Genomic DNA, 12,279 nt, shown 5'->3' with positions numbered 1-12,279 from the left:
GAAGCATTTGAGGCTCAGGGGCCTCTTGAATGTTCAGAGATACCAGAGGCTAAAGAATAGACTAAACTGTCTGGAATGTAAAACAATGAGGCCAGAATAAACCCCATTAAAACTGTTAGAGACAAAATGACAGATCTGGAAGAGAGAGACCAGCAATCAGGCCCATCAGTGAATGTGTTCTGGAAGAGTATGATGGGAAATGGGACAGCGTAAAGAATAAAACCCAGATTACCCACAGCAGCAGGAGCTGGAAGGATTCGGGCAACAGGAAGTTCAAGTCAGCAGTGGCAGCGGATGAAAAGGAAAGACAGCCTGGTAGTTTCCTACAATAGTAAACACACTTTTCTCAGGATCCCCAAATCCACATTATTGGGTGGATGATATATATGTCTACCTGAGCAGATGTTTCCAGCAGAAGTGTCAATAATTATCACCTGACCTTGGAAACTGCCAAGATGTTTTCCACAGGTGAAACAAACTGTGATGTGTCCAGACAGTGGGATATTATTTGGCAGTAAATAAATAAGCTATATAATAAAAAATATATATATATGGAAAGGTTGGGGTTGTGGCTTGGCATATGTGATGGCCAGGGTTCCACTTCCCACTATAGACAGAGGGGAAGAAGGGAATGAAGGAAGGAAGAAGGAAGGGAGGGAAGAAGGGATGGAGGGGGAGGAATTCACGGAGGAAAGAGAGAAGGAAGAAGTGGAGAGGTGGGGAAATGTGGGCAGGGACTTGCACATATATGGCTTAATGATAAAAGCTAGTCTGAAAGGCTCTAGATTGTGTGTCAACTCTGTGACATGCTCGAAGATACAAAACCATGGTGACAATAAAAAGATCGTGGTTGCCAGGGTTGGAAGGGAAATGGAGGAACAAACCAGGCAATGTGAAAGGTTCAGGGAATAACACAATGACCTAAGCAGGAAAAGCCAGGTCATAGAATGCTGTTGTGGTAGCTTTCCACAGTCATCCAAGGCCACAGGCGACAGCACCCAACATTGATTGTGGCCTGGGTGATGGCCGGTGGGGCCATCAACTGTGCCAAATGGACCCCTTGGGTATGGGATACAGGCAGAAGGGGATCTGAGCATGCGCCAATCAGGAGGTCTCTAAGCCTTCCACTCAGCTTTCTGAAAACCAAAAGCTGCTCTAAAAAGTGGAGTCTATTAAGTCATCACCACCACCATCACAATCAACACTTTCTGAGCCGATCTATAATCACCAGGACAGTTTTTAAAACCATTTGGGGCTGGAGAGATGGCTCAGCCATTAAGAATACTTGTCATGGGTTCAGTCTCAGAACCCACATGGTGGCTCACAACTGCTTGAAACTCCAGTTCCAGGGGATTCCGTGCCCTCTCTTCCAACCTCCCAGATCTCTCTCTCTCTCTCTCTCTCTCTCTCTCTCTCTCTCTCTCCCTCTCCCTCTCCTCTCCTCTCCCTCTCTCTCTCTCTCTCTCCCTCTCTCTCCCTCCCTCTCCCTCTCCCTCTCCTTCTCCTCTCTCTCTCTCTCTCTCTCTCTCTCTCTCTCTCGCTCTTTCTCTCTCTCTTTCACACACACACACACACACACACACACACACACGCATATACACACAGTAGATCTTCAAAACAAAACATTTTGGGGCTGAGGATGTAATTATTCAGTTGGTAGAAAGCCCGACTAATATACACAGGACCACGGTACTACATAAACCAGGTGTGGTGGCACACACCTGTAATCCCACCACTCAGAAGGTAGAAGCAGATTGATCAGGAATTCAAAGTAATTTCCCACCACACAGAGAGTTCTGGGTTAGCCTGGACTACAAGGCACCTTATCTCAAAAAAATAAAACACATATACATAACACATATTTATGAGGGAGCCATACAAGAATTCAGGGAAAGCAAGCAGCTAATTTCTGCCAAGGAATGAAGCATAAGCTTATAGGCCCCAGAGCCACTTCCTCGATCCCAAGTGTCAGAAAACATGGGATAATGTCCAGCAGATGTAGGGGAGACTGCCATACACGTCTGCAGTCAAAGGCTGCAGAGGCACATGGTGTGTAAGAGTTGGGCGGTGCCAAGCCCGATGAAGACAAAACACCTTCTACAGCTCGTCTGCCCTCCAGGTCTCCCCTCTGCAACTCGTCTGCCCTCCACGTCTCCCCTCTGCAGCTCATCTGCCCTCCACGTCTCCCCTCTGCACCTGCTCACAATGGAACCCTAAGACTATGAGCCAAGATAAATCCTTGCTCCTCTTAAGTTGTCTGTATCAGGCATTTTGACACAACCATGAAAGGCAGGCCCACGGGCCACCTTCTTCCACTCTGTATGAGGCCTCGCACACAGCTAGTGGCCAACACACGTCCCATCAGCCCACCAATATACAAATAAAACTGGAGAAAGGTTTCCTAAGAGGACTTGAAACTGGCACACAGACACAGAATCAAGCTATAACCATTATCACAACTATGAACAAAACAGACTTCAAAAGCAACTAATGTCCTTATCCTACCAAAGATGGGATATTTGCTCCTTGTGATTCTTAAAAGTATTAACTTGTTAGAAGTGCTGGTGAGTATGAAAAACTGAATTTAAAACAGTATGTTTTAAAGTCATTAGTAAAGAAAACAAAACCGAACCCATACAGGCTACAGAGATGGCTCAATGACTAAAAGTACTTATTGCTCTTTCAGAGGACCCAAGTTCAGATCCCAGCACCCATTTTGAGTGGTTCACATCTACCTGCAACTCCAGCTCCATGGGATCTGATCCCCTCTGCTGGCCTACATGAGTACCTGTACACATTTGTGAATACATGTGAATAAAAACAAAGTAAGTCTTTTAAAAAATAGAGCCCATATAGTAAAATATTAGAAAATAAAATATTGCTGATAATGGTGGTTTACACCTTTAGTTCCATCACTGGGGAGGAAGAAGCAGTTGGATCTCTGTGAGTCCCATGCCAGTTAGGGCTACATAGTAAGACCCTATCTCAAAAGAGAAATGTTCAAAGAATTATGAACTGCTAACATCTGACCAAAATAGAGAAAGGAGTCCAACAAGGTGTCTTGCTGTGTAAACCTGATGACCTGAGTCCTATCCTGGGAACTTATGCAAGGATGAAAGGCAAGAACCATCTCCACAGAGTTGTCCTCTGACTGTCACGTTTGCTGCACACACACACACACACACACACACACACACACACACACACACACACACTATACACAATAATAAATAAATATGAATAAATAAAACTTTAAAAGAAGAATGAGAGCAAATGGGTTTGTGATGGAGTCTTGTGTTAAGTGGTAAAGACCCTCAGATTGTACCAAAAGAAACATGGTATGTATCTCAGCCTGACTGGAAGACATGGAAAAGTGAAAGCAAAGCAGAGAGTGAACTGTCAAAGGGATATGACAAAAGACAGCAAGGCTCAAATATGAAAAACAGTAGTCAGAGGAGAAAGCGTTCACTAGGGAGCACAGCTATTTTATCTGGAGAAAAGATCAATTCCACAATTCCACAACAAAAATATAACTGCCATGAATTTCCTTGTGATGAATAACATAGACTTGGACTCAATAAAAACCAAACCATCCCAGAGGCAAACAAGAACTGAGAGCCTTGCTGCTGAGAAAGAGTGACCCACTTCATCCCGCTGGTGGAAGATCCAAGGAGCAAAGACAGACAGACAGCAATGCATTCATGAGTGTGTGCATGCTTGCAAAAAAACAGCAGTGTGTGTGTGTGTGTGTGTGTGTGTGTGTGTGTGTGTGTGTGTGTGTTTTCGAAAACCCGAGTGTGTGTATATGTGCAGATGCACACATGCCCAGTAGCCATGTGAGAGTTTCAGGTGTCCTCTGTCCACTGTCTGTTTTATTCCTTTGAAACAGGATCGATCTCTCTCTCTGAGCCTGGAGCTTGTAGTTTGGGGGGCTCTTTGACTGCCTGTCTGCTCTCCTCAATGCTAGATCACAGGCATGTGTGAAACCACACCTAGCTTGTCTGGAGAGAGCCTGAGGCCAGTGTTCATAATTGTGAAACATTAACTGCTGAGCCACCTCTCAAGCCTTGGAGTCTCTATGTAATACTCTATGCAGACGCCTTAAAATACTCTTAGGATCTCCACCTGCTGTTTCATAGAAAATGTTTAGCATAAACACAAACATGCAAGTGTATATGCAAGAAACTCTCTTTCTCACCTTTTCCATAACTCAATTAACTAAATAATTAATGACAGAAATATAGGCAAATATGGCAAAGCCTTGGGAAATTTGTATATGTGATACTAAATTATGCTTGGATACAGAAGTAACAAAACTAACATTTCAGAACTTGAGGAACAAAATTGCAACTGTCGAAGCTGTACAAAATCATTTCAAAGATGCTGCATCTCAGAACCCAGGAGATGTGGCCAATGGTGTCAGAAGCAAACACAATGCAGCCATCATTTTTAAATATGGAAATAAAATGTTCAACTTGAAAATGTTAACAAAACAAAGCTCAAGAAACATGGCCAGAAGAAAATAAGCAGGTACCCAAAAATGTAAGCAAAAGGGACTGAAAATCCAAAATCTTGATTTGTTAAGAGAAAGGCAGGGAGGAGAGTAGGAGCTGTAGACTGTCCAACACTTAGGCTTTGAAGGAGGGGAAGAAAACAGCAAACTGTCAGCTCTGGGCCACACCGCAGCCGCTTTCGCAAGACAAATCACGAGAAAAGAGAAAGTCATGCCTACCTGAGTGGAAGAAAAGTGGAAAAGCTAGTGTTTTTCACTCCATTCTAAAATCTATGTAATACAATTGAAACTATAGCTGAAAAAATAATTTCCTAAGAAAAGACAACTCAGTAAGCATGAGTCAAGAAGTAGAAGACAGACTAGCCTAGCCATGAGAGACCAGTTTATGCTACTGGGGGTCTCTCCAGGCAGGTCTGCCGTCCCAGCACCGGGAAGGCTGCTAGACCAAAGGGCTGTACGCTCAGGGCCACCCTGACATAGTGAGACTGGATTAAAAACAACTAAGCTTCCCTCCTCCAGAACTCCAACACGTTAGAGTATCCCAGGGTTTGTCTAAAGCTGCTTCTATGCTTCCAGAGCACAGAATTGCTCACATGTGCAAAATTGTTGATTCCCCTGATTTGATGACATGCCTGTCTCACCATGGAACTGTAAGTTCCTGAAGGGCCTTGATGCATCAGGTTTACTAAGTAGCCCGTATCCAGCAGAGGGCCTGGCTCAGGGTAGCTGCTTGACAGAATGAATGAATGAATGAATGAATGAATGAATGAAGCCAGGCATTGGTGGCGCAGGCCTTTAATCCCAGCACTCGGGAGACAGAGGCAGGTGGATCTCTGTGAGTTCGAGGCCAGCCTGGTCTACAGAGCGAGTGCCAGGATAGACTCCCAAACTACACAAAGGAACCCTGTCTCAAAAAACAAAAAATAAAATAAAATAATGAATGAATGAATGAATGAATGAATGAGCGAGTGAGTGAGTGAGTTAGTGAACAAATATATGAAGGAGCAGATACTAAGGGAGACAAAATCCTCCAGAGTGCGTCTTTTTACAAAGAAGAGTAAGTTTGGAAAGCTTTCCTAGGTCGAGAAGGGCTCAGCAGCAGGTGACGGCTCATATTTGGAAAGACGTCCATGAGTCCTCACTAGCAGAGGGAAAACTAAAGCAAGCTTGAAAGCCACAGAGTTTCTGACCCTTTGGGTTCATTCACTGGAGGGGCCCAGAGCCACAATGGACACCAGCGTGGTAGTTCCTCCACAGATCAGAAACGGAACTGCCATGAAACCCAGATCCTCCGCTCCTGGGGTAAACAGAAAGTTTCTGTTAGCACACTGCAGAAAAATTTTCACATCCCTGGGTGTGTGTGTAAGTGTTGACATGTTTGCTGTGTGTATGTGTTTGTTATGTATAGAGAGATATGTTTGTGCATGTAAAGGCATGTGTGGGGAATGCTTGTTCAAGTAAAGACATCTGTGCTTGGGTGTGGACATGTGTGCAAGTGGCTCTATGAATGCATGGGTGTGAGGATGCACTGTAAAAGGAAGTAGTGTGTGTGCTGGCGGGTATGTGAGAACATGGGAGTGTGTGTGCAGAAATGGAGGCATTCGGATGTATTCATGAGTATACATGTATGTGAAAGCATGCGTGAACATGATATGTGCAGATACTTGTATACAGATACTCATGGATGCATAGGTATATGGCTGTGCACATGTGTGCATGCGCGTGTGTCTGTGTGCGTGTGTGTGTGTGTGTGTGTGTGTGTGTGTGTTCATGTGCAAGCATGAACATGTGCATGCATATGTAGACATGTTTGCAAATGAGTGCCAGTTGGTGTGGGGTGCATACGTGTGCACAAATGTGTTCATGTGTGCACGGGTGTGTGTGTGTGTGTGTGTGCTGTGCATGTGTGTGCATGAGTGTGCCTGTGTGCCTGTGTATGGGGAGCACGCTAGAGTCTGTCTCCTTGTGCCTCCTTTGCTATTTATTTCGGTTTCAATCTGGTTCTTACTCCCTGTAGTGCCATTTGTCCCTGTCATAGCCTCCCCTTTCACTTTCCCTCCTGCCTCAGCCTTGCTCTGTGTCCCTCTCAGACTCTGCCTGCACCCCCACCCCCACGGTGTCCCTGTGTCCCTGCCTCCTCTATGGCTACACTGACCCTGGGAACTGAAACACAGGACGAGATGCCACAGCATTCTCTCCACACTCCACCTCCCAGCTTTGCCCCCAGGAGCCCAGTGGATTCTCCATCCTATGTCCCCATCCTAGTTAGCTTCCTCTTACTGTGATAAACACCATGACCAAAAGCAGCCTTAGGAGGAAAGGTTCTATTTCACTTTACAGCTTAGCGTCCATCATGAAGGGAGGTCAGGGCAGAAACTCAAAGTGGGAACCTGGAGAGGGAACTGAAGCCCAGGCCATAGAGGAAGACTTCTTACTGGCTTGCTCCCTCGTGGCTTGCTCAGCTTGCTTTATTATACAGTCCAGGAACACTGCCCACAATGGGCTAGGCCCTCCCATATAAACCATTAAGGAGGAAAGAAAGGAAGAAAGAAAGAAAGAAAGAAAGAAAGAAAGAAAGAAAGAAAGAAACAAAGAAAGAGAGAGAGAAAGAGGGGAGGAGAGGGGGAGGGGGGAGGAGAGAAGAAGGAAGGGGGGAGGGGAGGCCAATATGATGGAGGCACTTTTTCAATTGAAGTTCCCTCTTTCCAGCTAACACTCACTTATGTCAAGTTGACAAAAAAAAAAAAAAAAAAAAAAAAACAGCATACTCCCTTCAGGAACCCTACGCTAAAAATCAAGTTCCCCCAAAACAGCGAGCCTGGACAGTGTGAGCTGCTCACCTCCACATCTGGACCACATTGCCACTATCTGTAACAGAAAGGCAGCAGGGTTGTATTAATCTTTGGGCTATGCAAACTGTTCCTAGACAGATCCTGGCCTCCCACTGGCAGACAGAAGGCAATGAAGAAGCACAGGAAGGAAGTGACACTAAAGGCTCACTGTAGTCCCTGCTTCCCCTGACAACCAGGAGAGATCTATGAAAATCTCCACTTAGGGCTGTACCTGCCTCCACCAGCATCCCCACCCAAGCTGTCCCATCCTAGGACCTAAGTACCTGCCTGAGGGATGACCAGCTCCTACCCACTGGACCCACACATACACACACACACACACACACACACACACACACACTTACTTCCAGGGAGCCCCAGACTTTAGGACAGTGGGGTCTGGGGTGTTCTCTTGAGCACTTCATAACTAGAGATATAAACTGTCAACTTGCAGCTGGGCACTCACCTTTCCACCCAGCAGAGACAGGTGGATCTCTTTGAATTGGAGGCCAACCTGGTCTACACAGCAAGTTCCAGAGTAGCCAGGGCTACACAGCAAGACAATGTGTCAATAAACAAACAACAGAAAAGCAATGCAAACCACAAAAGAGTCCAGAAACCAACAAATCATTTCAGGGAAGTGAGAAGAGACTAAAGAAAGCAGTGATTGGAGGCGGGGGCGGAAGGAAGGGAGAGAGGGAGGGAGGGAGAGAGGGAGGGAGGGAGAGAGGGAGGGAGGGAGAGAGGGAGGGAGGGAGAGAGGGAGGGAGGGAGAGAGGGAGGGAGCACTCGGACTACAGGGGGTCCTTGGGCTGGTCAGACAAGAACACACCCAGCACTACTATTCAGCAGCAGATAGATCTTGAACCCAGGTTCTGGGGCTCCCCTCAGAACAGCAGTGGTATCCTCCTTCACATCTGTCTCTGTCACCTGGCATCAGTGTGGTTCCCATGTCCCATAGTCACTGTGCCTGTCAGTGTTTCAGCTGAAGAAGGAGTGACCACGGCACCTGCTACTGTGAAGATGAGAGGAGCAACACTTGTTGAGGGCTATGTGCCTTTCAAGGCTGGGAGCTACTCCTCACACAGTCCCAGAAGGAAGCCTGTGTATCATGACACCCACACTCTCTTGGGCATTAGCAACCTCCCAGAGGTGGGAGGTTCCTGACTCATGGCTCCTCCAGGGAGTGTGTGGTAGCCCTTCAATGAAAAGTGTAGGTCTCCCCTGCAAGAAGTAACTTGGACCTGGAAGAACTGATGCCAAGAGCCAGTGACACCAACTAATACACATTCCACGAAGTTATGTTGAACACCTACTGTGTGCTGAACACCTACTGTGTGCTGCCATCCCAAGCACCATAAAAAGTGGCAGAAAACACAAATAAAAACCAATTCCAAGGGCTGAGCGATGACTCAGTGGTCAAGAGCACCAGCTGCTCTTCCCAAGGACACAGGTTCAATTCTCAGCACTCACAACCATCTGAACCCCTCCTCTGGCATCAATAGGTTTGGTGCAGAGACATATATGCGCCCACATGCATAAAATAAAAATAAATACATCTTTAAAAAAGTCTAGGCTTCAAAGCCCCTGAGTTGACAAGGCACAGAATGAACAAGAGCCGTTGACTAATGAGGACATAAAGCCAATGGTCAGAACTAGGGGGAAAAGTATGCAGGAAACTTACGGTCGGGATTGCCTGAGCAGACTAAAACCTTGGGAAGTGGTCTTGGGTACATGTGAGACAAAAAGCACTCTTGTGCAAAGGCCATAGAGCCAGAGGGAGCCTGCTGTGGAAAAAGTCAGCGTGGCTGGAGTGTAGACCCAGGGGCTGCAAGAGCGGCATTCTAAGATGCAATGTCATAGTCCAGGACCTTGGTGACTCTGGGTGATCGGGACTGTGGGAAGGATATGAGGATGGGCAGTGTCCTGAGTTTAGATGCAGTGGCTCAGGCCAGAGAAGCAGAAGCAAGGCTGGTGCATGAACTGCTCTGTCCCCATGCTGTTACTGAAGCCCAGTACCTAGGGTGAGGTGGGCTGCTCCCCTTCTCATCTTCAGGGCAGCAAGCAGAGGCTCTGGCCAAAGTCATGTGGTATCAAGAGGAAGATCTACTCATCCACCATCCCACACAGGGCAGAGTGAGTCTAGAGTCAGACTATAAACGAACAGGTCCAGGGTCTCTGCTTCCACTTTGGGGTTACCTTCAAGTTCATGCGTCACTCTCAGACCACACCTCCTACCCACCCAGAGCCTACTCCTTTTTTTCTCTCTCTCTCCAGTGCCACTCAGACAGCCTTGCAGGTCCCTAGTGCCATGACCTTGGGTTTCCTGAGATACTCCTGACCTTCGGTCTCTCTCTCTCTCTCTCTCTCTCTCTCTCTCTCTCTCTCTCTCACACACACACACACACACACACACACACACACACACACACAGGGCAAAGGCCCAAGCATCACATAAGCAACAGTCAGCATAAGCTCCAAGCCTGGACCTTGCCCCACCCCCATGGTCCTCCCAACTCTTCTAAATATCAAATCCAGTGAGAAATCTAATTTGCAGCAAGGGACTGGAGACTGTTCAGGGCCGCTCTTCTCTGACTGTGCACAAGGATGTCCATGCCTTCTCTTGCAGGAAGGAGAAGGGGTCTCTTTGTGCTGGGGCTGTTGACTGTGTGTCTGTTCAGGATAGGCTGTAGTGTCATCTATGGGAAAGGGGGCCTTAGAAGATGTCCCCACACAGGTGCCCAGGGGTAGAGAGACAAGAGCAGCAGTACTGGGGAGCAAGGAGGGCCTACTAAGCATCCAGCGAGCCAGTGTGGATCCCCACGCTGGAGCCCCACCAGAGGGCACCCAGCGGCATGGATGGAGAGCAAGACCTTCCCTGGCTGCAGTAGCAGCAGCAGCAGCAGCAGCAGCGAGAAAGAGTAGGGCAGGATTTGCTTGGGCCTTGTTGGGATGTTTTTCCCTCTTGGAGGAAAAGAAAAATAAAATCATCACAGAACCCTGAAGACAGGTTGTCATGGCAACAAAACTTTGAGGCCAGGTACTTCCTGACACCTTTTGGAGCTCAGTGATGAAGGGGAGATCCGGGGTCTGTGTGCAGCAGTCGGGGACGACCCGTCTGAATGGCCTGCAACCTCCCAAATTTCTCACAGCTATTTGCCAAACTCAGGGGAAGAAAATTGTGATTATTCTGAGAGGAGCGAGCTGTAGTCAACAGGAAAAGAGGGGCCTTCTGACTAATGGAGGTTGGGGGTGAAGGTCTCATGCTGGCCATAAGTGCCCCCATCTCAGGTCCCCAGCTGCACAGCTCCCCTTCTCCATCACTTCTCTTGTTAGTCTCTAGTCACCAAGAAGACATTGCAAGCTCCCTCATCAACACCCCCCTCCCCGGCCCCAGCCTCAAGTTCCTCATCTGAAAATGGGTCTTCCACAAGTGACAGCCTGGCCCAGAGTCTAGGATGTAACAAGATTCCACAGGTGACAACTCTAGCAGGGCCTGATACTCAAAATGCACAGGGTCTAACATTGCTTTAAATGTGGCTCTGTTAGTAATTTTTAAGGCACAGCCGTCAGGCTTGGACATCAAGCATAAAGCAGGGAGTGAGCTACAAAGCTTTGGGCCACAGCCTTCAGGGGAGCCATCCAACCATCCACTGAGAGCCCAGACTACATAGGCAGGGACAGGGTGGTTCAGGCTGTCAGGGACAAGGCCCATCCAGGTACGGCAAGGTGGCCTGTCCCTAGGGCAGGGCCTCCCAGATTTCAGGAAGAGCTGCCTGCAGTGGGAGGGGAATCCATGGCCTTCTCATTCTTTGGGCTGTCATGTGTGACATCTATGGAGAACTGAGCCTTCAAGGGTGTAGATGGCGGTGGCACTCCATGGCTGCAGTGTGGGAGGACTGGGCTTGTGGAAGCAAGAAGTTTTAACTAAGAGGCTTTCAGGTTAATTTTTGGTTTTCTCTTTCTTTGAAAAAAAAAAACAAACAAACAAAAAAAAAAAAAAAAAACAGGCCAAACTGAAACCTCAAGTCCCATTCAAAAATCTCATGACTTTGGCAAATAGGCAGCATGCTCAAAGTCGTAGCAAAGCTCAGGTGCCCACCCCCACCTCCCCAAGCCGGGTACCTCTAGCCCCTTCAACCTAAGACCCCATTCATCACTGCTGTTTTGCATATCACACAGCAAATATTTATTGGCTATACTCAGAAGTGGGGAAGGGGGGCGCACAGCAAAGTCCTAACAAGAGTGACATCTTAAGGGAAAAGAGGACAATATGTTAGTAACTAAAGACAGGTCCGGGAAATTTCAGGCTATATCAAGTGTGATGAAGAAAAGGCTACGTAAAAGGGGAGACATTGCTTCCAAGGGGGTCCTGCCAAAGCAGTAGTTTACTGCGGACAAGCTGAGGGTTGAGTGAACAGCCAGTACCACCCACCATATGACACAGTCTCCTGTCAAGCAGAGGTCCCCTGAGCACTCCAGCCTTGCTGCCTGGGTCTTCACTTCAGTCCTGGCTGCCTGGGTGTGGGAGGACAAAAGGGTTTGGGATACTTTCTGAAAAGCCAGCCCCCTCCCCAGTTCTGAAGGAGCCTTGTATTGAGCTAAGACTTCCTGGATTCCCAAGCCCCAGTGCCCAGATCTGTCCCTGTTTTCCCGCCTGCCTCCCTTCCCTCCCGCTGCATCCACTCTCAGGAGAGCTCCAGGATACTGAGGAGTCCTTGGCTTGTGGCAATAGGGGTGCCCATCAGGCTCCCCCTGCTCCCTGTTTTCCCCAGTCCTGTCCTGGAGGTTCAGCGCAGCTTGCAGATAGAAGTAGCAGAACCCTTGGGTTCCTGGCTCCGTGGATCTGCGGTGGGAGGAGTCGCTCACAGCAAAGGTCCCCGGCCCCCACTGTCACCTCCAGGGCCGCCACGGGGCGGATGGGAACGAGGAGGA

At 47.9% G+C, this 12,279-nt stretch overlaps 1 protein-coding gene across 4 annotated transcripts in view; it reads right to left on the bottom strand.

Annotated features, from left to right (window-relative positions):
* The window catches only part of Gsg1l (GSG1 like), a 191,232-nt gene that overhangs the window by 178,479 nt on the left and 474 nt on the right, over window positions 1–12,279 (bottom strand). The gene's annotated exons all lie outside the window — the stretch shown is intronic.

This window comes from Cricetulus griseus, chromosome 3 (assembly GCF_003668045.3).
Source record: "Cricetulus griseus strain 17A/GY chromosome 3, alternate assembly CriGri-PICRH-1.0, whole genome shotgun sequence".
Taxonomy (NCBI): Eukaryota; Metazoa; Chordata; class Mammalia; order Rodentia; family Cricetidae; genus Cricetulus; species Cricetulus griseus.
The sequence above is the reverse complement of the archived record's forward strand: the minus strand, read 5'-3'. Positions and strand labels throughout refer to the sequence as shown.